The sequence below is a fragment of the Mesoplodon densirostris genome, chromosome 10, assembly GCF_025265405.1.
Source record: "Mesoplodon densirostris isolate mMesDen1 chromosome 10, mMesDen1 primary haplotype, whole genome shotgun sequence".
NCBI lineage: Eukaryota > Metazoa > Chordata > Mammalia > Artiodactyla > Ziphiidae > Mesoplodon > Mesoplodon densirostris.
The window spans coordinates 32,567,023-32,594,957 of NC_082670.1; the positions used below are offsets into that span (position 1 = coordinate 32,567,023).

The following is a 27,935-nucleotide window of genomic DNA, read 5'->3' on the forward strand; positions in this document are numbered from 1 at the left end:
CCTTTTAGGGCTTTCCTTTAAAGTCCACACCTCCTTCCTTCTCTGTCAGCTCTCCCACTTCACATTCATTTAACACCCCCACCCCCACCCCCACCCCCGCTTTCTGCCAGCCCCCTCACCCACTGTATTTTCCACTTCTACCCTAGAACATTATTGATCACGAGAGAACCATGCCATGCAGATGGAACTGGTATGTTGCTTAATTCATGTTGCCTCACTGCAGCTAAGTACCATTCCTTTCATCCACCTTCCCCACATCTGACACATTCCACAAATTTACTCCCCTCAAACTCAAAACCTTTTGCCTCTGCCCGACAAATGACCTTGCTATCTTCTCAGGAAAGACCACAGACCTCTATTTTGAATCCTGTCATCTACCCTGCTCTCCTCTCCTCTAATTTTACTTTACTGTTACTTATTCTGTAGGCCATTTGGGGAACAGAGGAACCTTATGAAAAGATGAATGACAGCAGTCTGAGAAAAGAATAGAGAAAAGGAGGATAGGGAAAGTGCTACAAAGTTCCACTTGGTATTATCTGAATTTTTTAAAAAATGACTTTCCCTTATTTCTCTCCCTTTAATCTGATTTTTCTCTTACCCACAGAGATCACAATGTACTATAAGGCCTTGCTGATTTTTACCTATGTCAAAAATGTTTTTTTCTTTGGTTCCCATCATTCTACTCTAACCTGGGTTGTCTAAGTATTTAGCCAGAAAATGTTTACTAAGTGCCCAGCTTGTTTTAAATGCTATGCTAAAGGCTTAGAGTAAATGCGGAACAGGGAAACATAAGATTTCATGGTCCCACTCCAGAACCTCTGTGTCTACAGGTGATTGTTATGCCTACTCAAGTTTGGGACCATGATAAAGAGGAGATACCGTCTCTTTAGCCTCAATAATTTGAGATATGCTTTCTAAACCTTTCTTCCATAGAAAATATAGTACTTTGCAAACAGTCCAAGGCAGTGTGCAAGTAACATCTGTATCTGCCACAAACCTTTAAATGTTAATTCTTTTTCTTTCTTTCTTTTTTCTGACTGTGCCATGTGGCTTGTGGGATGTTAGTTCCCGGACCAGGGATTGAACCCGGGCCCTCCTCAGTGAGAGTGCAGAGTCCTAACCACTGCTCTGCCAGGGAACTCCTAACTGCATTTTTTTAAATTGTGGTAAAACACACATAAGATTCACCATTTACGTGTACAGTTCATTAGCTTTAAGTACATTCACATTGTTGTACAACTGTTGTCACTATCCAGCTCCAGAACTTTTTCATCAACCCCGGCTGAAATTTTCTACCCATTAAGTCACTTTTTATTAACCAAAACTGATTTTCATGGTTAAATTCCCCCCCCACCCCCATTATCCTCTCTTGCTTTCCTACCGAGATAACATCCCAAGGTTCATCACTAATCACACCCTTGCAACCACCCTCAATTCCCTAGCTCCTCTCTTCCTATCACATCTGGGGGGCCAAACTCCAATCTTGGTTGAACTGATCACCTGGCTGCTTTTGCTTCCCTTGTTATAGCTGAACGTTGGTGGCAGAAAACCACACAACTAACTGGGTCGATTGGTTTCACCTTAAATTCAGACCTACCCCCCACCTCCAGCCACATCCAGGCATTCAATAATGCCCAGCCACACTATCTGGTGTCTCAGTGAGTTCACTTCCTGCTGTCCAAGGTGAGGTGTCCTCCTCATCTCAAACCATCTACACCCTTTCCTCCTTTAAGTTGCTGGCCCTGCCTCAGACTTCACTGAGAAAACAGAAGCCACCAGAACAGAAAGCCCTATATTCTGTCTCCAGTTCCTAAACCTCCTTGCACTTGTGCCAATTTTTTGCCTTCTCTCCTGCTACACTGCAAGATGACTGCAAGTCATCTTGCTCCCACCAAAGGCAAACCCTCTTCTTGTGTTTTGAATTCCTTTTCTCCTTCTGAAGAATTTGGCTCCTTTGGCAGGAATTCCCTGGTGGTCCAGTGGTTAGGACTCGGCGTTTTCACTGCTGGGGCCTGGGTTCAACCCCTGGTTGGGGAACTAAGATCCCACAAGCTGCGCAGGGAGGCCAACAAATAAATTAAAAAATAAAGAATTTTGCTCCTTTGGTAGTCTTATTTCTCTTCTGCATTAGTCTCTCCCTATTAGATATTCTTGCTAGCCTACTTGAAAATGCTCTTCTATTTCCCATCATTTTTTAAAATGTGCTTCCTTGATCACACCTCTCTCTCCAACCACTGCTGCGCAGTTTGTCCTCGCTTTACGGGAAAAGTTCCCCAACAAGCAGTTTACATTCACTTCACTCCCATTCTCTCAATGCATTCCAACCTGGCTTCCATCCTCATGTGCCACAGAAACTACTTGTCAAGAGAGCCAAATCCAAGTGGAATTTCTCTATCCTCACTGTTCAACTTCTCAACAGTATTTGGCAGAGCAGACCCGTCCTTCTTTTCTTGAAAGGGATAATTCGCTCTCCTGCTTTAATGCTTAACCTTCTCGGTCTACTTTACCCAACCTTTACATACTGGAACTTTTAGGGCTTCATCTTAAGTCTTCCATGATCACAAATGATCTCAACCAGTTCCATGACATATATCTCTATGATAGTGACTCCCAAAATTTATGTCCACTCCACTCAGCTCAACTTGAATATTCACTGCCTACTTGACTTTCCACTTGGATGTCTCACAAGTCTTTCAAAAACCTAAATGGTTCCACACAGAACCCACCCTTCACACCTCTCCCTCTCCTAGTCTTCTCTACAAGCAATTGGCACCACCAGCCACCAAAGCTTAGGCCAGGAATCTGAAGGCATCCTTGATTCCTCCTTCTCTCCCTCCACAGCCAACCCATGAAGAAAATACTCCTGATTCAACCTCCAAAACATATCTGAAACCTACCATCTACTCTGCTCCATCTCCACTGCCACTGTACTTGTCTAAGATACTATCAGCCTTGAGCTGACCATTGCAAGTCCCCTAACTGCCCTCTCTGCTTCCTCTCTAGCTCCACAGAGCAGTCAGTGATATTTAAAAACAAAAACATATCATTGTCCTAATTAACGTCCTACAATAGCTTCTCATTTTCATTAAAATCTCAAAATTCCCACAAGCCCTAATATAAGAGGCCCTGCACTCTCTCTCTCTAGGTCACTGCATTCTCCTCCTGCTTTTCTCTGTTCTAACACCCGCACCCTTCTGGGCCTAAAGGTCTTTGCACTTGTTCCCAGGCCAAGAATGTCTCCCCAGCTTTTCACATGGTTAGCACAAGCTCATGTGTCAAGTCTCAGCTCATATGTCACCTTTTCTAAAGGAACACTCCTTGACTCTTACTAGCCAAAATAGTCATTCCCTACAACACACTCTTTTAGACCCACTAGCTTATTAACTTCTTATAAATTTTATTAATCTGTAATTATCTTGTTTGTGTTTACTTATTTCCTGTTTTTCCCACTATACTATAAAGTCCATGAGGGCAGAGATCTTGTCGGTCTTGAATTTCACTAAAGGCTACTTTAAAATAAAGAAGCTACTCTTTCCCTCTGAGCAGGTTTATTTTAGATTTCCCCTCCTTTCAAGCTTTATTGGATTTTAGTCAAAGAAAATAATTACTCTGGCATTTACCATGAAAAACAAGGGGAGAAAAACCACATGACACAAATACTAAGACTCCACCCACTCACTAGTCTAGACTGGACACAGACTGCACACAGGTATCCAACAGTTGCCCCTTATAAAACTTTTCAAAATGTAGGACAGAGGAACGTGGATATATGCAAAGATAATATAATTTTGACATCTGCATCAAAAATCAAAGTTTTCAACCATTCCCCCTAGCAATCACTAAACACTTTAGAATAAAGAATGAAAATCTTAGAATAAAGAAAGAAAAGCACAAAATAACTGAAATACGTGGTCCTTGCTCCAGAGAAGTTAATGATTTCCTCACTGACTCGGTTCTCATTTTGGTCTGGTTGGCTATTCATTACCTGCTCTGGATGTTTCTTCCTGACCTTCTGTGTCTTTAATGCATACTCTGTTCTTATCAAGTCTCATGTTTAGCATAACTTTCCCATCCTACTTCCCCAAACCCCAAAAATACCTTCCCAATTCAAAATCAGAAAGAAACCTTCCTTTCAAGGATTTATCTCTAGGTTTTTATTTCAGGATATTTCCTACCCTATTCCTAAATTCTGTATCAACCCTAGATTCAGTTCTATCAATATTTTTGTTGCATAGCTGTCTTGACTAAACTAGATGGCCCGGCTAGACCTAGAAGCCAGTATGTTATGTAACTTCTAGTAGCATGAAATTATATACTTTTAAATATGTACTAAGATTTTAATGGCTTGCAATACTTAAGCTTTCTTTCTGTAAGAAAATCATTTCAACGATTTGATAAATGGCAGAGAAAAATAAAAATAATGTGAGCAATAAGACTGTGGTGAAACTCAAAATAATATAGACCTCGTCTCATGTTCCAATTCAAGAAAGCCAGCAGCACAGTGCATAGTGTAGTACAGTGATGTTCTGAATGTGTTATCTGTGTCACAATGGAATCACCTGGAGAGCTTTGGAATAACACAGAATCCTACATATTTGGATTCAGGGGATCCTGGATGAGCCAGAATTTCAAAATTGGAGGGAGTTGGGGGCATTGAGAAGTTGAAAGTAGGAATCTTAAAACTGAGACTGCCTAACACGTTAGACCTTTTGAAAAAACCCCAACTGTCCCTAACAAATGGATGTTACAAATCTGTATTTTAAAACATCTCCCCAGTTGATTCTGATGCTCAGATTTGGAAACCACAGATACAGAGCCAGGAACATGGCTTTTGGGATCCACTGTCAATTCTACCAGTTAAAACTTCGAGACCTTGAACAATTCGAATATCTTGGCAAACATTATTAGTTCCTTCCCTGCTAAATATATAGAGTTCCTGGCATACAACAGTGTTCAACACATGGTAGGTCTTAAAGGGCCTAAAACATCCACTACAGTATTTGTAAACACAAGCACACACCTAATGGTGCCACCATGTTACTTTTATCCACCAGAAATTAACTATTTACTTCCCATCGCGGTGGACTCCTAGAGATCAGAGCTTTTCCTCCTCCCAATAATCTTTTCAGTAACAATTGAAAACAAAGTTAAAACCCACACACACCTTGATAAACAGCTACTACAGGACAGAAAAATACTTATATGAATGCTTCTAAGGAAACACTTTAATGAGTGGGGGAACTGAGAAGTCCTATATGATCAGAAAGAGATGAACCAAAACACAGTGCTTTTTTGTTTGTTTTTTGTTTTTAGAAAGGAAAAGGAAAAAAGTCTCCGGGGTGTTTCAAGGCGAGTTTAATTTTTCAGATCAGAGTTCTAAGAAACTATCGTAATTTACTACCATTTGGAATAGGGGATATGAAAGCCAAAAAGAAGTTTCAAATCACTGGAACCCATCACCTTCCCACAATTTGACAACTAGAGTAAAGTCTCTCCAGGGTTGTGAAAACACAACCAACTAAAAAAACGAACACAGGGGACCTATACAGAACCACGCTACTGTAAGGCAGGCAGACAGTGCCCTCGACTCTTTTTTCTGCAATTTTGTAACCTGGTTCGACTTTACTCTCAAAATGAAGTGGAAGAGGATGAACGAAAAGTCTCCATGCCCTGCCCGAGGCCGGGCCAGGGAAAGCAAAGCCGTCCAGGTTCAAGCCGTAGGAAAACGACGGGAAGCCCTCACCTCCAAATTTTGACTGGGGCGGGGGCGGAGGGGGCTGCGGGTTCAGGGAGGGAACCCCTCGGCTGCAAGGCCCGACCCTCAGCCCACTTCCTTCCTCAACGCAAATGGTAAAAGGAATAAGATGCCGCCGGCCCCAGCCCCTTCCCGCTCCGAGCCGCTGCCTCGCCTTTCGGGTCTGGGGGCACTGGGAAGGACCAGGCTACTCGGCCCCGGGCCCAAGTACAGATTTCGGCCCCCGGAGCGTAGCCCCCACGCCCGGGACCGCCCGGCACTGGGGCCGGCGAAGCGTCCCCGAAGGGCGCCGCCCGCGCCGCCAGGTAAGATGGCGCCCGCGGAGCAACTGCGCCACCAGCCCTGGCGACGGGCCAGGCCCAGCGCCATCTTAGCGCCTTCTAGCTGCCACCCCCCCACCCCGCCCCGCACAACCCCCGCAAGATCCTGCGTCCGGGACGATCCGGGGGCGCGAACCGCGTCGGGCCCGCACGCTCTCAGCCAAAAGAGTGCCACCGAGCCTCTCGTCTCTTCGGACCGGCCGCGCAGGCCCCGCAGGAGGCGCCTGGCTGGGCCGAGGGTCCTCCGCGCGGCACAAGGGCTCGTCCGGGCCAGGCCGCGGGTCGTCTGCGGTGCTTTGGGCCCAGGCAGCGAGGCGACGGGGAAGAGCCGGTCCTGCCGGTAGGCGCGCGCCGAAAACCGGGCCGGGGAGGCCGGCCGACCCCGAGCTCTCCCAGCCGCGGCCGCCCGCACAAGCGGCGGGAAGGAGGAAGCCAAGATGAAAAATAAACCCCGTGCAGCCGCCGCCGCCTCCCTCCCACCCACCCGCTCCCCTCCCCCTCTCGAGACGCGGGGTCCATTTTGCCGAGAAGAAAGAAAATGCGATTCACACCCAAGAGCTTCCGAGAGAGCGAAGAAACGAGGGGGGGAAAACCGAGGGGAGGAGATTGGAAAAGCTTATTTTTCTTCCTCGCTCGCCGTCACTCCTGGCCCTCCCTGCCCCTGCTCGCGGCCCCGCCGCGCCGTCCTCCCTTCGCCGAGCCCCGCTCCCTCCTTCCCGGCTCCCGGCGGCTCCGGGGGGGGGCGGGGGGGGGCGGAAAACACACTCGCACTCGCGCACACAACTAATTTTAAACCGGCTCAATCAATGAGTCATTAAACGGCTTCCCTCCCCTCTCCTCCCCACCACCAACAGCCACGCCATCCCCCTTCCCAGGCTCTCCCTCTCCCCGCTCCAGAAATTTGCATCCGCGGAAAAGAAAAAAAAAAAAAGGCGCCGGGGCCCCCACCCCGCCTAGGCGCCCCCAGCCCGGCCCCGCCGCCCCCTGCCCGCCCGCGCCCCCGCCCGAGACACTGAACTTGGTCTTCCCGGGGCCCGGGCATCGCTGGGAAAGGCATAAACACTCGATTCCCCTTTTCTCCGTGTCCATTAAACATCCACCCACCACCACCATCACCCACCCACAAACCCACCCCCCCCAAAAAAAAACACAGCCTTAGCCAATAGCTCTCTGGGCTGAAACCTAATATCCTGGTTTTGGCAACTCGGTGTTTAATTTGCTCCTCTTTCTTTTCTGTCTGGAGATATATCTCCAGCCCCCCCCCTCGCTTTTCCCCTCCCCGAAGGAAAGAGGCAGAGGAAGGAGGTTGTGTGTGTTTTTTTTTTTCTCCTTGAAATTTTTATCACAAAATTATAATACACTCAAAGGGAAACTCACCGTCATGAAAAAGCAGTGCCTTGTCAACGGGGTTTCTGCGCCATCGCACCAGGGGCGGCGGCGGCGGCGGCGGGCGCGGGGCGCGGGGCGCGGGCGCGGGAGCTCCCGGCCGAGCGGCGCCGGCCACACGCGCTCCGCTCTCTCTCTTGCTCACCCCCGCGCCGGGCGGCGGGCGCCCGCTCCCCGCGCCCGCCCGGCCTTCATGCTCTGCGCCCGGGCAAACCGCTCGCCTGCTCGTCTACCTCCAAACTTCGGTTCTCGCCTAGCAAAAAATGTGAAGATTAGGATTTTTTCAATTAATTTTTTTTTTTTTAGAAAAATCAAGTTCCAAAGCTGATAATTCCTGTTTCCTTTGGGATTCTTTTTAACTTCAATAAATGCAGTGGTTTATTCAAGAAACAGGGTTCTTGGCTTTTTTTTTTTTTTTTTTTTTTTGATCTACAAGATGCGCGCTATTCTCCGCAGGCGCCCTGCACACACACACACACACACACACACACACACACACACACACACACACCCCAGTTTTAGCTGGGGGGGGCCGCGCCGATGGGGGGGTTAAAAACAAAAAACACAATATTTGTTTAGAACTCTAACTGGAACATGTCCCAGTATATACTTTTTGCATATGCTTTAAAAAAAAACATAAAAACGAAAACATAACTTTTAACTTAGTTATTTGGCAAATAACTGATTCATTCCAACTTTTAATTCTACTAAGCTTTCCTTTGCAACACCCTCTTTCCATTCCAAAATGCAGTGAAACCTTATCTGTAAACCTGTATGTTAACATTAAAACAAAAAACAGAAAAAAAAACTTTAGCAGCCAAGATGAAGGTGAAGAGCTAAGTAAGTCACTCTCAAAACATCCAGTTCCCACTGGTTTCTCTTTATTGCAGATAATTGTACCGCCACATTTGTGGAATTTTCATGACGTGATCCCCAGTCTTAAAAAGAGAGCTTCCCAAACATCCAGTGAAATAGAATAGGTTAAAAAAGAGAGAGAGCTACCCAACCTTTTAACATTCTGTAGTCCAAGTATAATTACCACCCTTTTTTTTGTGTGTGTGCGGTACGTGGGGCCTCTTACTGTTGTGGCCTCTCCCGTCGTGGAGCACAGGCTCCGGACGCGCAGGCTCAGCGGCCATGGCTCACGGGCCCAGCCGCTCCGCGGCATGTGGGATCTTCCCGGACCAGGGCACGAACCCGTGTCCCCTGCATCTGCAGGCAGACGCTCAACCACTGTGCCACCAGGGAAGCCCCTACCACCCATTTTTAATATCAAATCTCAAACTGAGACGTCTCCATAAACCATCCAGCATCCAGAGCATTTAAATAAATGTTAATTATTTTTAATTTTTTTATTTTTTGCGGTACACGGGCCTCTCTCACTGCTGTGGCCTCTCCCTCACTGCTGTTGCGGAGCACAGGCTCCGGACACACAGGCTCAGAGGCCATGGCTCACGGGCCGAGCTGCTCCGCGGCATGTGGGATCTTCCCGGACCGGGGCACGAACCCGTGTTCCCTGCATCGGCAGGCGGACTCTCAACCACTGCGCCACCAGGGAAGCCCTAAATAAATGTTAATTATGACTGTGGATTGGGAGTGGGTGCTTTTGTGGTTTAGGTTAATTACATTTACTTTTCCTGTAAATGCCCACAAAAATATAGTGGGGGTTTTGTTTTCTTTTATTTTAAATAAACATCAAGGTAAAAGATAAATTGTAAAAAACTGTGATTCAGATTTTAAAAAATACATACGTAAGCCCCAGAAACACTCTACAATTATTATTATTATTATTATTTTTTCTGCGGTACGCGGGCCTCTCACTGTTGTGGCCTCTCCCGTTGCGGAGCATAGGCTCCGGACACGCAGGCTCAGCGGCCATGGCTCACGGGCTTAGCCTCTCCACGGCATGTGGGATCTTCCCGGACCGGGGCACGAACCCGTGTCCGCTGCATCTGCAGGCGGACCCTCAACCACTGAGCTACCAGGGAAGCCCTCTAAAATTATTTTAAATTAGTTTGTAATGCATATAGCAATGGGGTCCTGCTGATAAACAGGAAAGCTCATATCAAACCCATATCTCCCAGATATTTGTTGAGTTCTAAATAAAATTATCCCTAGATTTAAATTACTTAAGTGGAATTTGTTAGTTTCTAATATAATATCTCCTTAGCATTAAAAAACATAATGGTAGCACACCTTGTTTGCTTTTAGAAGGATACTGTAACTATGCTATTTTATTGCACAAAGTAAGTATGTCAAGGTCGGCATACAATGTTGTCATATTTAAGATAGAAGATCTTTTTAAAAAACAAAACATATCTTGTTCTAGTAACTGCCACTCTGTCACTCACAATGTGTGCTTTGTATTTAGACCCGTCTTAATAAATACAGTCAATGATTTAGTATCACATAGTATCATCGAGGTGTTTTTTCAGATGTGTGTTGTGTTCACATTCAGCCAAGGTCTTCCTGGAACAGTAGTCTTTGCATAAATTCGCATATTTCTCTACACTTGACAGTTGGACCAACCAGTTTCTAATTGGCTTGGGAAATTTTAAAACCTGTTTTAAGGTGCCTTTGGATTGGCTGGAATTTAATTATAATACACATTTTGAAGAATTACATTTCAAAAGAGTCCATAGAGTATTCATTGCAATTAGGGCCCACCAAACAAGTTTTACAGCTGTTGCTCCACAGCTCCAATGAAATATTAACGGATTTCAGAAAGCTGTTCTCCCAAGTAGGCCAAGACCCCTAGGAAACACAAATCTGACTTTAAGAGATCACCTAACAAAGAGGTGAATTCAGGAAGAGGATAGGGCATGGCAGGCTTTTTCATGAATGCCCAAATATAAGAGCACTAACACTTATTGAGGGCCTACTAAGTGCTGCCAGGCATTATTCTATATACTTTATTCTTATCTTATACATTATTGCATGAACCTTCACACAAACCGATAGAATAATATTTAATCATCCAGATTTTTGCAGATGAGTCTCCCAGTGGTTTCTGTAATTTGCCTGAGGTCATCAGTCTAATAAGGGCTGGGGGAACCCAGGCATGGTTGACTCCTCAACTCACCCTCTCTTCAAGGCCCAAAAACGATCCTAGGAACAAGCAGTCCTTGATGTTTCAATATAAACCAAGTTCAGTGGTGCGGTATAGGCAGAGGGGACCACCCTCTAATTGGGGAAGGCCTACTTTGAGAATGCCAGTTGTCAAAGCTAATTTAAAATATTTCAGGGGGGGGTCAAAAAATATTGGGACAGCAGTGGGGAGAATCTCAGATTCATCAGGTAACACGAAAATCGGTATCATTTAATAATAAAAACAACTTAAATTTTTTTGCATGCAAAAAAAAAAGTAACATTTTAAAAAAGGGATATCCCTTTGTACATAAAATTTTAAGTTATGGTTTATATAGACAGGATTTTGGTATCTGAATGTAAGATTAGGAAACTTTTAAAGAGGAAAGTTCTTTAAATGGCTTGACTATATGCAAAAAACTTTAATTGTATTGCCTACAATTTAATTATGTACAATTAAATGTTCACTCCTATGATGCTCGTCTGTGTATGTGACCTAGAAAGAAGGGCAACTGGACACAGGAGAAAAAAAAAAGTTGTAATTATAATTGATACATTCTGGCATGTGTTTGGGCCTCTAAATAAACAGGTCCAATGTCCACATAACAAGTAAAAGTAGAAACGTTCCTCTTTTTTTGTGTTCTTCCTCCAAATGTTCCCCTTGGTTGGTTGGCCGTTCTCAGAGGGGGAGAATGCAAATACTGGAGATGAAGTGGTGATATGCATGACCAGATATGTCCAGATCACAGAAATCTGAAATATACCTGATAAGTTAGTAAGTGCTCTATACAGTGTTTGTGACATAAAAAATTTAAAGTTCTCAATGTGCATAAATAAGGTAGTTACTTTTATTTGTACCTCTTGAGGTACTTATATTCTGAGACTTATGGGCACTGGCTGTGTACTGAGACTGACCAGGGTTCAAATTCCACCTTTGTCACACACCAGGTGTGTGGCTCTGGGCAAGTCACTTCACCCCACAGAGCTTCAACTTCCTCATCTATAAAACCGGGATAATTATAGTACTCACATCTGAGAGTTATTTTAAGGATTCGGGAACTAGCGCACATAAAACGTTTAGCATGGTGCCTGAAACATAACGAGAGGTCAATATATTCAGCTAATATTCTATCGCCTCATTTTAGTTGTGTGTCGAGTTGAACCATGGGAAGCCTTCCCATGTAAATTTCCAATGGCAATCTCACACCTAATATATCTAATTCCACCTAATATATCTCTCTCATGTTCTGTCCAGGATAGGGAGCTCTGCAAAGGCTTTTTATTTTCTAAGGGCCTACCAGAGTATTTTGTATACAGTTAGCTCTCAATCAGTACTTGTGGGATAAAAGAAAAACAGGCCCAATCCACAAGATGTATAAGAATATAAGAAATCAGGGACTTCCCTGATGGCTCAGTGGTTAAGAATCTGCCTGCCAATTCAGGGGGCACAGTTTCGATCCCTGGCCCGGGAAGATCCCACATGCCTCGGAGCAGCTAAGCCCGTGCGCCACGAGCCTGTGCTCTGCAACAAGAGAAGCCACGACAATGAGAAGCCCGTGCACCACAACGAAGAGCAGCCCCCGCTTGCTGCAACTAGAGAAAGTCCGCACGCAGCAACGAAGACCCAACACAGCCAAAAATAAAACAAATAAATAAATTTATTAAAAAAAAAAAAAAGAATCCACCTGCCAATGCAGGGGACACGGGTTCGAGCCCTGGTCCTGGAAGATCCCATATGCTGCAGAGCAGCTAAGCCCGTGTGCCACAACTACTGAGCCTGCGCTCTAGAGCCTGCAAGCCACAACTACTGAGCCCATATACCACAACTACTGAAGTCCGTGTGCCTAGAGCCCGTGCTCTGCAACAAGAGAAGCCACTGCAATGAGAAGCCTGTGCACTGCAACAAAGAGTAGCCCCTGCTCACCGCAACTAGAGAAAGCCCTTGTGCAGCAACGAGGACCCAACGCAGCCAAAAAAATAAATAAATAAATTTATTTTTAAAAAAAAGAATACAAGAAATCATTGTGTTTCTACCTAGATACCTGTATATTAAGAGGGTAATACAGTAAGTCTCCCTGAACCACATAAAACCATTGCCCAGTTGATCACAGGCAGTATCGTCTAACGGTTTAGAAGTTCTTCCTCTCCCTCTCTCTCTCTCTCTTCCTCTCTCATCAAGTAGACCTTTATCATTGCCACTTTTTAGCCATGTAAACTTGGCCTATTTTTTTTTTTTTAACTTCTCTCACCTCAGTTTACTCATATGTATAGTGAAGGTGACAATATGTATATCTCGGGTCAGTAGCAGGGAGAGTTCAATGATATTAGGATGCAAAACCCTTGTTTTAGTGCCTGGTATACAGTAAACATTCAATATTAGTTGCCGTTACTGTTGTGGTTGTTAATACTATTATTAGAAGCAAGTGGGGACTTCCCTGGTGGCTCAGTGGATAAGAATCCGCCTTCCAGTGCAGGGGACACAGGTTCGAGCCCTGGTCTGGGAAGATCCCACATGCCGTGGAGCAACTAAGCCCGTGCACCACACATACTGAGCCTGCTCTCTAGAGCCCGCAAGCCACAACTACTGAGTCCGTGTGCCACAACTACTGAACCCCGCGTGCCTAGAGCCCGTGCTCTGCAACAAGAGAAGCCACTGCGATTAGAAGCCCGTGCACTGCAACGAAGAATAGCCCCCACTTGCCACAACCAGAGAAAGCCCACGCACAGCAACGAAGACCCAACACAGCCAAAAATAAATTAAAGTAAAAAAAAAAAAAAAGTAACGTGGAACTGTTTTCAAAGCAATGGTAAACAAGCAAATTACTGGAGTAATTTCAATAACTTGCCTACATTATTATTTTATTTGATACATGAGTATAAACACTTTAAATCATCTTTGTAGAGACTAAGGCTATTCTAGTCCTGACACATTTCAAGCTGGTTATTTTCCTTGACAGACTTTAAAAAAAAAAAAAATCTGAACTCCTACAAGCTTCTAGTACAAGGATAAGGAATATAGCAGAACTGTTTAAAAAAATAGAGGCATCGGCACTCCCACTGGCCTTGCTGTCTTACACATCCAGCCTGTTTCCCCACAGAGTATGTGAGGGGGAGGACAGTCATCAGGTTAGGAGGATGCCACACACATGCCTTGGAGGTGTCACTCACCAGCTCCCAGGCCCCTGTGGTGCCAGAACTCCCAACATCTCCTCAACAGAGCGTCCCTTCCACTCCACCACGCCCAGGAGGATGGTGGGTTGTAGAGGCAGTAGAAGAGAGGTCTCATAAGCTCAGAATTTGGTGAGAAAGTCAGCCTTCAAGATAGGATACCCATGCAAAGGGGCTTGCTCAATAAATAAATGTCAGTGTCCTTTCTGAAAATGAAACTAAGAGGTAAGACATCTGAAGAAAGAACCACCCCTAAAAGATGACTTGTAAAAACAAGTCGAATACAAATAAATAAGTAGGTACAAAGCAGGCACCAAGATATATCCTCAACACTGAAGAAAAACAGTGAAGGAGTAGAGACACTATCATCTCCACAAGTATTTCAATCACATTATGTGAGCATAGTAAAGGTAATAAGGCAATTGTAGAGCTCCCATGAAATACCCCTCAGACCATACAATTCTCTCTTTCCTAAATCTTCTAATTACTGGGGCCATTTTCCAGGTACTCTGATACTGAACAAAGGTACAAGTACTTTTGTACCCAAAAAGGTTTAGACACCTCCCTCACTGTAAATCATACTAACCAACCAGCAGTTTGGGTATACTGATCAGTCCCTTGTGAGTTAGATTAACTTGAGTCAGGTCTAAGACAGCAAGGAGGTTGTTCAGAGATGGGCAATCAGAGCAAAGGACATGTACTCTCAACATATTTTAGGATCGTGTATGATTCCTTCTTATTCTCTCATCTACCTTAACCCATGCAACCCACCTCAAAAATCTCCCTCAAATCCAGCCCCTTTTCGCCACTAACTGCCTCACCTAAATTCAGGCCCTTACCTCTTGCTTGGCCTCCCGATTTTACTTCCCTCCAATTAATGTTCTATCTAAATTACTACCCAAAATCACCTTTTGAAAACCCAGAGTTGTTCATGTCACACCTCCATTAGCACCTCACTGCCTGGGAAGCTTATTAGAAATACAGATTCTCAAGGCAAAACCCATCACCAGAAAAATGGAGTTTCTGGGGAGAGCTGAGGCCCTGATATTGGTACTTAAAAGTGGTTCATTAGCTCCACCTGTCTTCCCAGGCGCATCTCTAGCCGCTCCTCTCCTGGTACCCTGCAGTCCAATCACAGAGAATACCTATCCCTGAACAAGAACAAACTCTTCTCCATTTGGGCACATCCTTTCCCCTCTGCCTGGAATGTCCTTCTTCTTCTGGGGCAAGCCCACCATTCTGCAAGGTCCAGTTCAAATGTTACCTCCTCTGGGAAGACTTTCTCTACCCCTACAGCAGTGGCTTCAAAACATCGTCTGAGATTCAATTTCAAGAAACAGATTTCACATTCCAATGCAATAGATATATAACTGAAATTAAGGTTTCAGAAAACAATATCTAAACTTACTATGGAGGATGTAACTTGATCTATTTCATTCTATCATCCCATTTAAAAAAATGCTGTTTGCCACCTTATACATCATGGATTTCATGATCCACTAAGGGAGGCAACATTCATTTGAAAAATACTGCTGAAAGTGAACAAATGACCCCCTTCCCTATGCATATGATATGTACTCTATTATACTATTTATCACACTCTACAGTAATGATCTGTTTACAGTCTGTCTCCCGCTCCACTACCCTCCCCCCCCCCAACACGCACACACCACAAGGAAGTCAGCATATCCTTGGGCAGTTACCCAGCCATTGACAAATGCGGAAATGAGAATATTAAAGAAGGAATAATTTAATTGCTTTTGCTCATGTCTAATTTTTTATTTTTTTCCATTTCTGGTTATGGTTCACAGCATAGTCTATCAGCGATTCCCATGAGCCTGGAAATCATATTCGCTTCAACCCTTTAAGTTAACAGCAATTTTTTAAAAACAGCCATTGTGTTTCAGTACAATTTAACCAAGGTGTAAATTTTTCTTCCCCTCAAAAATAAAAACCACGTACAGGCAAAACCAACCAGAAAATATTCTGTCAGGTTGCTAGCTTGCCAAGATAGTACAAATGTGGGCAAACAAATCTCTTACTTAAGATACTTAGAAGCAAATATTCAAAAACCTCAAAACCCTCCTTCCGTACCACTTCAGAAAGGAAACCCCCCTCCCGCAGGGCGGGTGCAGATATAGAGGCCTTTCTATCTGTGCTGCCTAAAGCTCCATGTCTCACTAGGCTGTCCCCATCGACACAAGCACATGCAAAAAGTAGGGGAAAAAAAACCCCAAAACAAAAAGAAACCAGACCAGCTAAAATGAACCACAGCAATGAACCTAAGCGGCAAGTTCCGGTGCGAATTGTACCTGTGATGGATGCGCAGGGGAGACAGCGGACTCGCAGAGGGAGGGATCCTTTTTCTGCAGCACATGGCTCCATCGACAGGAAACCTGCCTGCAACACCCCCCAACTCTGAACACCGCTCATTTGCAGCATCGTCATTTGTGTGATGCTAATTTGCTCAATGTCCTCCTAAACGTACTGAGATTCAGTGAAAATATATTGTGGGCTTGGAGGAGCTGGCCGGAGGACAGGCTGGAAGTGGAGGAGGGACCAAGTGTCAGTGAAATGTTCTGGGGGCCAGAGGATGGAGCAGGCAAGTGTTTCCAAGGAGAGAGGGGAAGAAGGGTCACTTTAAAGCTGGGTTTTAAAGGATGAATAAGAGTTCTCCAAACCATGTGGGGAAGGAGAGAGGGGAAGAAGGGTCACTTTAAAGCTGGGTTTTGAAGGATGAATAAGAGTTCTCCAAACCATGTGGGGAAGGAGAGGAGAGAGCTCCAGGTAGAGGAACTTTATGTGGGGGAGTCATTATTAAATATGAATGAGGGGGGAGCTGCAGACAGGTAGACGGTGAGGGGCTTTGCTGCTCATGGCAGAGAGTCTGTATGACCCTTTAGGCTGCCACTTTCCACTCTGCAGGTCACAATGCGATAGGTTGTGAAATCCATGAGATTGTGACCAGCTTTCACAAAAATGAAATTGCCTATAGTAGAAAATATTTGAATATATTGCAGGCACTGAGGGTATAAACTCTTTTGTGAAATTTGTTCCCAATATAAATGTGTCTATGTATATACTGGTTTGTGATATAAAATGTATTTCTTACTGTGGTGGTGATTTAAACTTTAAAAAAAACCATCTGGGCAAGAAAGGGACCCATTAAAAAAAAAAAGAAAGGGACCCATTTGAGGATGATTAAAATAAGAGACTGCTATGAACAGATGTGAATTTCATGAGGATACGTGTGATAGCTCAGGAGACACATGGTGGTGTTTTTAAAAAGGTATCCCCCGGGCTTCCCTGGTGTCACAGTGGTTGAGAGTCTGCCTGCCGATGCAGGGTACATGGGTTTGTGCCCCAGTCCAGGAAGATCCCACATGCCGTGGAGCGGCTGGGCCCGTGAGCCATGGCCGCTGAGCCTGCGCGTCCGGAGCCTGTGCTCCGCACTGGGAGAGGCCACAACAGTGAGAGGCCCGCGTACCGCCAAAAATAAATAAATAAATAAATAAATAAAAGGTATCCCCCAGCAGACAGTGAGCTCCTCAAGGACAGAAACTCTGTGTCACATAGCTCTCAATTCCTAGCACCTGGCACACAAGAAGGCACTAAATAAATGTTGATGGAGTATGGTAACTAATGTTCAAGAAGATTCCCAAAGCCTCATCTCCTGGCATCCCCACCTTTGTGTATCCCCCTCCCACAATGTACCAGGGTTGGTCTGTGTGACCAACAGAATAGGGCAGAAGTGATTGTCACTTCTGAGGGTAGGTTATAAAAGGCTGCAACTTCCATTTTAGGTGCTCTTTCTGGAATACTCGCTCTGGGGGAAGCCAGCTGCCATGTCCTAAGGATACCCAGCCTATGGAGACACCCATATGGCGAGGAACTGAGGTCTCCAATAGCCAAGAGCCAATGAGGAAAGGAGGCTTTCTCCCTGTCATGGAAGCAAATCATCCCCCAGCCCACCCTTCAAATGATTACAGTCCCAAGGGACAGCTTGACTACAACCTCATGAGAGACTCTGAGGCAGAAACATCCAGCTAAGCTGTTCCTGGGTTCTGGACTCACAGAACTGGGTATATAATATAATAAATGCTTATTATTTAAGCTGCTAGGTTTTGGAGTACTTTGTTACACAGCAGAAGACAACGAATACAGTGAATTATTCATGAAGTCTAGAAAAGCTGAACAATAATACCAGTATACTAGAGTTATCCAGGGTTGCTTACCATTTTTTTTTTTTTCCTCTAAGAATCTATCATGTCACATTTTCAGCCTGACTAGATTAGGAAAAGGCCTGACCCAACTTGGACAAATGGGATCCTCTCTTCTAGTATTAGTACTTGAGACACAGAAACTGGGTCAGCTGTGAGAAGCAGACCATAAGTCTGGAAAGACTAGGGGTCAAGGCCACCATTTTGGAGAAGTTATAATGGGGCCTATGCAAGTGGATGGGAACAGAAAGGCCAATGTGTCCGGAAGAAGAAGAAAGCAGATTCTCAGTGGATGTGGAGAGAGGGAAGTGGGGAGGGGAAACTGCCTGAGATATTCTAAGTCCCAGGAGGTCTGGCTGCCTTTCTAGTATTAGGGTTGTAAGATTCCCCTTCCTTATAATTATTTCCCATTTTACTTGCTCATTGATGACTGAGTTCCCTTTCTTGAAACCAAAAGATCCTCGAATACGCCTCGGGCCAACTTCTCTCCAGTGCTGGCAAGGGGAGTGGCTCCTCCTGCTGTGGCAGGCCAAGGATCTCTCCAGAGAAGAGCAACAACTGGCCAGAGACTAAGCTGTGTTATTACCGCGATGCAAAAATGGCTATAGATGGAGTAAAAGGTCCTTTCAGACCATCCAACTCCTTTTGCCTTAACTCCATTTTCACCAAATAATCCTTTGATTATTAATGTACTTCAATTTAAAAAGCTGTGCTCTGGCCAGCTGAATTAATCATTCGAGTGGTTGGGTAGGTTCATGCCCATTATAAATTCACAGATTGGCTCTCAAGTACAAATCATTCTGGAGTAATCTCCCTTTCATTTCCACTGCCCTCGGTCAAGCCCTGTCACTTATCCAATGACCCACTACAGTAGCCTCCCATGGCACTAACCCTACTCCAGTCCATCCTCTTCAACTTCTCTTCCTAAAACACAAAGAATCCGATGCCTTGCTCTCTGCTCAAAACCTCTGATGGTCCCCGGTGCCTTGGGAATGACTGCAGGTAACAGCCCTATCTTTCACCATACCCCTCGACACTCTTCCTGACTCCTTCTTGCCATGTGGCATTATTCCAAGTTCCTCAAATGCAACTGGTACCCACGCTGCTCTGCACCTGTTCTTCCCATTGCTAGCATCCCTTTCCTCTGGGTACCTCCCCTGCCTGCCCACTTTCCCTCACTCCTCTCTGTGCCCCTCCTCCCTCTTCCCTTTGTACTTCCACAGAATTTCCCCTCTCCTTTATAACACACACTGCAGTCGACTTGACTTATAATTACTTGTCTTCTTGTCTATCCCTGTATGGTGAGCCTCAAGGAGACGAGGACTAAGCTTTTTTCATGTTTATCTTTCTCACCCAGGGCCGAATAAAGCATCTTGCATCAACACTTCAACATTCGTTGAGTGTTTTCTGTATCCAGGTGATGGAGGTAGCAGGCACTCAACAAATGGCCACTGAATCGATGACAGTCAGTTAGGTGGCAAGAACAAGTTTCCCCTGGACCTGATGATGTTCAGGTGAGGTGCCCACCTAGCCTCTGCATGTGCAGAGGTGAGAGAGCACAGTCAGACTCCTCGTGACACCCGCGGTACAGCAATGAATGAATGAATCTCAGCCTCACTTTTTTTTTTTTTTTGAATAAAAAGCGAGGCGCTATTTCTCATATCCTGATAAACTAACATGCTGCTCCCCTTTTCTTCTCTTTCCCCCTCTTTCTACAGTTGCAATTATGACTCACAGGCACATTACAGAATGGAAGCTTTAGGTCAACAATTACTGGAGAATGGGAATGGGGGCGACCTCCACAGTTATATAATTTACATGTTCTAGAAGAAGGGCATGTGGGTCAACCCACAAGTGACTTCATTGCCCCTCTTTCAAAAGAGTCAGCATTGACATGTGAAGGAAGAAGCAGAATCTGGTCCTGATTTGTCCACTGATAATCCTTCTCCTGTCCCCAATTCTTCCTCTCCCTCCCAGAGTTGTGGGAAGGACTAGCTCTGGGAAGACATGAGACAGACAACCCAGAATCCTAAAGAAAATAGCAGAGAAAGTCACGCAGTCATTCCTAAAGCAATGGATCAAGAAGTATCAGAATTAATAAGCAAAAAAAACCCCCCAAAAACCCATACACAGGTTTTCTCCTCTTTTTAAACAAAAGTGAAGATTTCTACATTCTAAATTTCTATCTTCCAGAGGCTATATATTAAGTGAATATTGCCTCAAATCAATGCTTACCCCACAGGTTCTAAAAACACAGCAAAGCATATTGCATAGACCCCTGACAGCCTCTAGAACTACCTACACAAAGCACCAGGAATCACCAACTTGTATAACACCGGAATACCCGCAGCAGCTTTGGCTTTCTGGGGAATCACACTTTTGTCAAGAGGCTATCTTTCTCAGCTTATCTTCAGATCCCAAGTTTCACTCAAACTTCACCTTTCACTTCGTGGTCATTCTTCACACAGAAACAAACTTTTTATTACTTTAAGAGAATTGTGCTCTTAAGACAGAATAGAAAAACTCTCATGCTCTGTTGAAATGCAGATGGAGGGCAGGGACCGTGGCTCACTCATGAGCTAAATCACTGTCTCTCCCCAGCCACAGGCCTTCTGGGATGTGCTCAGATCTGTGCCCCAGCAAATTTCAACTTACGACAGGTCAAGGACCACTGGATCCCTCTCAGTGGAACTCACACTTGTCAGAGCCAAACGTGCCTTACGCTGTAGCTCCCGTCACACAGCCACATCCCTGAACTTTATGTGCCACTGTTCCCACATCCAAATTGGCATCTTTTACAAAAAAATAAATAAAGAACAAATTGGCATCTTTCACTTTTTGCAAGCAAACGTTCATTATCCTGACAAATGAAGGAGAAGAAAGTATCTGCAGCACAAATGGGCTCCCACTGTGCATCCACATTTCCTTATCGTTATCACATCATAATGACACAAAGACATCGCTTTATCCATGTCAATGAGCATGTTTGAACACCATAATGTGCAAAGCATCAATCACCAAACCATTTTTTCCAAACTTTTTTGACCATAACCTATAAAAAGAAATACATTTTTATCCTGCAAGTCATGTATGTGTAAAATGTATATGTACACTATAAACCTGCTTATGCAGTACAATGCACTCTGACATTTTCTATTCTATTTCTTTTGTCATTTTTTTAAAAAATGCAGACTTCCACCCACTAAACGGATTTTGTGTCCTTATTGGGTTGGAACCTGTGGTTTGAAAACACATAGTATTTCACAGAAAAGTGGTGTTTTGTAGAAAATAATGAAATCCTATCTAAAGAAGAGAACCTTTCAACTTCTAGGCAGAAAAGTTGAAGAGGAATACTTTTTTTGCTTCTTCTCTAACTTGCAACTGCCAGGACATTTTAAAAGCCCTTGATCTCAATAAATGAGCCATTTCTACAGAAACCCATCTCAAAACTTTGTGGGTCACTATTCCCCTTACACTGAAGAAAAAAACTGAGGTTGAAAAGGTATTCCCCCAACCATGTGTATTAAAAATGCACATCTGTTTGGGAATTAAAATTTGGCTGTATCTTTTAAAGAATCTTAAAATTATGTTGCTTCAAATTATCACCCTCCTGGCAAGGTTACCATGAAGATTAAATGAGATAGTGTGAGAGAAGGGCCTGGTGGCTCCTGCTATCTTTCAGGTTCTTGGATTATCCTTTCCTGGACATGCCTGAACTCTGTGTGACCTGGGGGCTCATTCACTGAACACCTACCCTGCTGGGCAACAGAGGACAGAGGATCCCACAAGGAGTTTACTGGTTCCATCAGTAAGAATAAATATCATCACAAACTAGGATTCTAGAGTGCCTGGGTTGAGTATTTCACTTATTCCTCCAAAAGATAATTACTGTGAGCCTTCCATGCCAGGCATGATCTGCCTGTGTGCAGGGATTATTCGGTATAAGAAATAGAAGACACACCACAGCCCTCATGGAGCCTACAGTCAAGTAACAGCTTAGAGTTTGTGAAAATACTTCACATTCCATTAATGTTACATAGCATGCAAGTGTTTTACACTCCCTTACCTGTAAAGGGAGGTAAGATTAGATCAATGGTTCTCAAAACTGAAGATATCACAGATAAAAAGGATTTCATAAAAGAAACTGAAAAAAAAGGGGGGGAGAAAAAAAGAAAAAGAAAGAATATGATCTCACAACATAATTCTTTAAACTGAATGACTTGTCACCAAAAAAAAAAAAAAAAAAAAATCATCACATAGCCTTATTTTTCCCTTTTACTATATAAGCCAGTTTTTGTCCTGGAATTTAAGAATCCCTCAGGGCTTGCCCAGCTCTGACTTTGTAGGATTCTTTGGTTTTCTTTTGCAGTACTACTTACATGTAAATTCTGGCCAAATATCCCCCAGAATTGCAGAAAGGCCAGAGACCTGTTCCTAGGAGAATCATTACAGGGTCATTTCTGAGAAAGTCATAATATACACAGCAAATTCTGGCTCCATCCTTGACCCTGAGCTCTGGGAAGTGCAAAGGGACAAAGGTCCTGGTGATTGGAAGGCAGAAAGGAATACTTGTTGAGGATATACTACAGGTCTGGCCCCAAACTTGGTACTTTCCCACACGTTACTTTAACATCACAACTATCCCATGAGAAATATATTTTTTTCTTTATCTCCACTTTTTAGTTGGAGGAGACTGAGCTCAGAGAGGTTAAATATCACGCCCAATGTCACACAGCTAGTAATCACAATTTAAACTCAGATCTGTCTACTTGTTGCCACCATCACACCTCACTGGAAGGAAGAGACATCAGAGAAAGAACAGATGCAGAAAAGCTTTAAGAGATTTATGTGCCTTTTGACATGAGAGAAATTTGAAACTATGTTCAAAAGACAATTCACACTTTTGGTGGGAATGTAAATTGGTGCAGTCACCATGGAAAACAGTATGGAGGTGCCTCAAAAAACTAAAAATGCAACTACTATATGACCCAGCAATTCCACTCCTGGGGATATATCTGAAAAAAAGAAAATATTAATTTGAAAAGATATATGCACCCAAATGATGTTCATAGAAGCATTATTTATAATAACCAAGATATAGAAGCAACCTAAGTGTCCATCAACAGATGAATGGATAAAGAAGATGTGATACACACACACACGTGTGTGTGTGTGTGTGCACATGCACAATGGAATATTACTCAGCCATAAAAAAGAATAAAATTTTGCCTTTTGCAACAACATGAATGGACTTGGAGGGTATTATGCTTAGTGAAATAGTCAGACAGAGAAAGACAAATACTGTATGATATCACTTAAATGTGGAATCTAAAAAATAAAACAAACTAGGGAATATAACAAAACAAAACAGACTCACAGGTATAGAGAACAAACTAGTGGCTACCAGTGGGGAGAGGGAAGGGGGGAGGGGCAAGATAGGGATAGAGGAGTAAGAGGTACAAACTATTGATACTATGTATAAAATAAATAAGCTACAAGGATATATTGTACAGCACAAGGAATATAGCCAAACTTTTATAATAACTATAAGTGGAGTATAATCTTTAAAAATTGTGAATCGCTATGTTGCACACCTGAAATTTATATAGTATTATACATAACTGTACCTCAATTTAAAGAAGACAATTCAGAGAGCTGACTACATATCGCTCTATCTTGGAGTCAGTGGCTTGACATCTCTTTAACTAGGCCTCTTTCCTGATCAGCTCAGCAAATATCCTCTTCTCTGTCCCTGGACTCTTTCCATCCTTTACCCTAGGAACGAGAACAGCAAGCCCCCTGACCCACTTCTATTCACACTCCTAGGAGAAGTCTTGCTTCTGGCCCAACTCTCCATCCATTATTCATCTATTTAACAAGCATTTATTAATGTGTATCAGGTGTTGTGCTAGGCATAGAATAAAACACATCCCTCCTTGGAGGAGCCCAAGCTACAGAACAGATATCTGTAAATACAGTCAGGATACTGACAAACACTCACCCACAGCCAATGGAGGGGAGAATCCAGATAGGCTTCCTGGAAGAAGAGATGTGTAAAAGAGGTCTTACAGGAGACAAGTGCCCTGTCATGCAGAGAAGAAAAAGCACAAGATTGCAGGCAGCAGAACAAGGGAGCAAGCAGCAGGTCCCACGTGGACCCACCAGCTCTCTCTCCAAACCCACTCGTCCTGGCGCCAAGACCACTACAGACCCATCTCTCCAAGCTGGAACCTTCCATAACTCTTTGCCCTCCTGTAGCCCTTACTTCCAGTGAATCCCTGAGTCCTGTCTAGTCTCCTTCTAAGTCTCTCTCAGACATTTCCTCCTCCTTCTCCATCCTTACTCCCCTCACCATAGCCCAGTACCACCATTTCTCCTTGGCTCCTGCAACAGCCTCCAAAGGGACATCAGTTTACTTTTGCTCCATGTGCATCCATTCAGCACAGAGCATCTAGACTGAGCCTTTGTTAAAGGGGGGGAAAAAAAAAGGTGGTGGTAGGAATCACCTGATCCTGTCATTATCCTGCTTAAACTTCACTAGATCCCAGTGCCTTCAAGTTTAAGACAAAACTTCCTAACAGGATCTACAAGATCCTTGGTCATCTGGCCCCTGCTCACCTCCCTAAAACCTCATCTCTGATCTTCAGTTCCTCTAACACGGTGGTTTATGACCCTGGTTGCCCAGCAGAACCACCTGGGGAGCTTTAAAAAATACCAACTTCATATCCCACTCTCAGACATCGTGACTGAATTACTCAGGGGAAGGCCCTGGACATCAGGGTGTTGTAAAGCTCTCTGTGTGATATTAACATGCAGCCAGGGCTGAGAAACTTGCCCTAGTCCAACACATCTGACAGGTTTGCTGCACATGTCCCGTCTCTGCTGCCAGGGGCACTGGAGCTCTCCAGGCTTGAGGCCCGGGACTTTCTGTCTGTTTTGTTCACTGCAGTATTTCCAGCACCTAGAACAGTGCTAGAATGACTCTGCTTTCTCCCTTCACCTGGTTAGATTTCACTCATTCTTTAAGATCCAGCTTCGATTTCCTAAAAGACACTCCCTCCCTTGATTCCCCTGTTCTGGGTTAGGTGACTCTGTGTGAGCTCAGCACCCAAGATTTCTCCCATTATAGCATGTATCACACCACCTTGCAATCGTCTGCATCCCTCACGTAGCCTGTAAGCTCCAAGGGAGCCCTGTCTGTGTGTTCATCAGTATAGCACCTCCATCCCCTAGCAAAGCACCTAGCATAGAGTCAGTTCTGATTTAATAAGCACAGCATGAATAAATGGAAGTGAAGGAGCATGAGTATGGGTGTAACAGCACAGTATGGTACAGCTTGGGTAACGGCAATGGTAGGAGATGAGGCTGGAGAGGCACACTGGGGACATGGCCTGGCATCCACAGCAAAGACTCTGAACAGTATCAGACAATAGGGAGCCAGCAGAAGTTTTAGGTAAAGTGACACGATCAGCTTAAATTTTAGGGCAACAAGTGGCTGAGGCATGGAGGACTGGGGGAGTTCAGGGAAGCACAGGAGTCGGGGACCAGATGGGGGTCTAGAGCAACAGCCCAAGGAGGAGACGAGGAGGGGGCTGAGGCCTGAAGAGAGGGAGCCAGCTGAGAGAGAGAGAGAGAGAGAGAGAGAGAGAGAGAGGGAATTAATGGTATTTGCAGACTGGGTGGCCCAGTGAGGAGGAATGAGGCTCTGTGGATGACTCTGATTTCCTGCTTGTAAGAGTACGGATGTGGTGTCAGGAGTGTGATCAGATGTGGTATCAAGACCAGATATGTGGTGCTAAAAGCCTGGACTCAGGAACTCAACTGCCTCAATTAAAATTTTGGCTCCACTGCTTACTAGCTTTCGGTCCTGAGGAAGTCACCTTCACCTCCTCAGTACTTCATCTGTTCAGTGGGTATAACAAGTAGTACCTACACCACAGGGATGTTGTAAAGGATCAATGGGGTAATATGTATAAATGCTCAGCAATTGCCTGGCACATAGTAAATGCCATACAAGAGTTAGCAAAACTATTTATATACAGCATGCTAGATTATCGGCAAAGAGTCATTGTCTGCCAACAATTCCCTCCATCCCTCTGAATGCCTGTGCTCCACCCATCAAGAGATGGAGTCTCTTTCTCCCCATCATGAATCTGGGCAGCTTTATGATTTGCTTTGACCAAATGAAGTGACATTGTACCAATTCTGGCCCAGGCCTTAAGAGGCCTGGTGGCACCTACTTTTGCCCCTTTGGGAGCCAGCCACCATGCAAAGCTGTAGCCCAATTACTGAATGCTAGGAGACCAAGTGGGAGAGAGGCTGTGTGGAGGAGATGAGGTACATAGGCCGACAGCAGCACCAAGGCCCCAGACACGTAAGAGAGGCTGTCTTGGAGACTCCAGCCCCAGCTCAGCCCACAGAATTGTGAGAAATAATGAATTATTGCTGTTTCAAGCCAGTAAGTTTGGGGTTGGTTTGCTACACAGTAATAAACTGAAACTTATGTAGAAGAAAAAGGAGATCATTGGGACAATAAGGACTTCATTTTAAGCCATCTTAAAATATGAGAGGGCTTCCCTGGTGGCGCAGTGGTTGAGGGTCTGCCTGCCGATGCAGGGGATACGGGTTCGTGCCCCGGTCCGGGAAGATCCCACATGCCATGCAGTGGCTGGGTCTGTGAGCCATGGCCGCTGAGCCTGTGCGTCCGGAGCCTGTGCTCCGCAATGGGAGAGGCCACAACAGTGAGAAGCCCGCGTACCGCAAAAAAAAAAAAAAAAAGGAGAGAAATTTTGTACAGTAAAAATATGGAGACACGGAAATATCAAAAAAAAGGTGCTGGAAGTTCAAGTTTGGGCTCAGGAGAGAAGTGGGAGGAGACAGGGATTCGAGAATCAGTCAGCATAAGGACAGGACGTGGTGCCCCGGGAGGGGAAGGTGAGCTCAACAGAGGAGGTTCGAGGAACGAGAAAAGGGGTACCAGGACAGAAATCTGGCCCTGTGGATACTTAAGGGGTGGACGGAGAGAAACTTATGAAGAAGACAAGGAACAGTGATCAGGGATGGACAGAGAACTGACAGAACCAGGGAGCCATACTTTGATAAGAAGGGGTCATCCAGTGCTTAGAGCTACAAAGAACAATGCACTTGAACGTTAGGAGGGAATGGGGAGTTTCAAGTAAAGTAGCAGAGGCAGCAGTCAGATGATAAGGGGCTAAAAGGAAGGAATGAAATTGAGAATCTGAACATAGCAAATGTAGATGACCATTTTTTTTTTTTCCCTGCGGTACGCGGACCTCTCACTGTTGTGGCCTCTCCCGTTGCGGAGCACAGGCTCTGGACGCGCAGGCTCAGCGGCCATGGCTCACGGGCCCAGCCGCTCTGCGGCATGTGGGATTTTCCCGGACCGGGGCACGAACCCGCGTCCCCTGCATCGGCAGGTGGACTCTCAACCACTGCGCCACCAGGGAAGCCCTAGACGACTATTTTTAAAAGTCTATTGAACCTGGGGGCTTCCCTGGTGGTCCAGTGGTCAGGACTCCACACTTCCACTGCAGGGGGCATGGTTCGATCCCTGGTCAGGGAACTAAGATTCCGCCAGCCGTGCTGCTGAACCCATTGAAACAGAGAGTAGATTGGTGGCTGCCAGGGGTGGGGTGGGAGGTGAGGAGTTGGATGGAAATGAGTGAAGGCAGTCAAAGGGTACAAACTTCCAGTTATAAGATGAGTAAGTTCTGGGGATATAACATACACCATGGTGACTACTGGTAACAATACTGTAATGTATATCTGAAAGTCGCTGAGAGAGAAAATCTTAAAAGTTCTTACCACACACACAGACACAGACACAGACACACACACACACACACACAAACACACACATACACACACAAAGGTAACTATATGAAATTATGCATGTGTTAACTATATGGTGATCATTTCACAATATATACATATGTCAAATCATCACAATGGGTACCCTAAACTCACACAGTGGTATAT

The 27,935-nt window shown here is 44.7% G+C and overlaps 1 protein-coding gene across 2 annotated transcripts in view; it reads right to left on the reverse strand.

Annotated features, from left to right (window-relative positions):
* BICRAL (BICRA like chromatin remodeling complex associated protein) overlaps positions 1–7,531 on the reverse strand; it is a 77,201-nt gene extending 69,670 nt beyond the window's left edge. The window contains exon 1 of one of the 2 annotated variants that reach the window (XM_060110718.1): positions 7,453–7,531. The gene's annotated coding sequence lies outside the window, so the exon portion shown is untranslated. The remainder of the gene's footprint in view (positions 1–7,452) is intronic. The other variant, XM_060110720.1, reaches the window with a different exon arrangement.
* Positions 7,532–27,935: the final 20,404 nt, after the last annotated feature.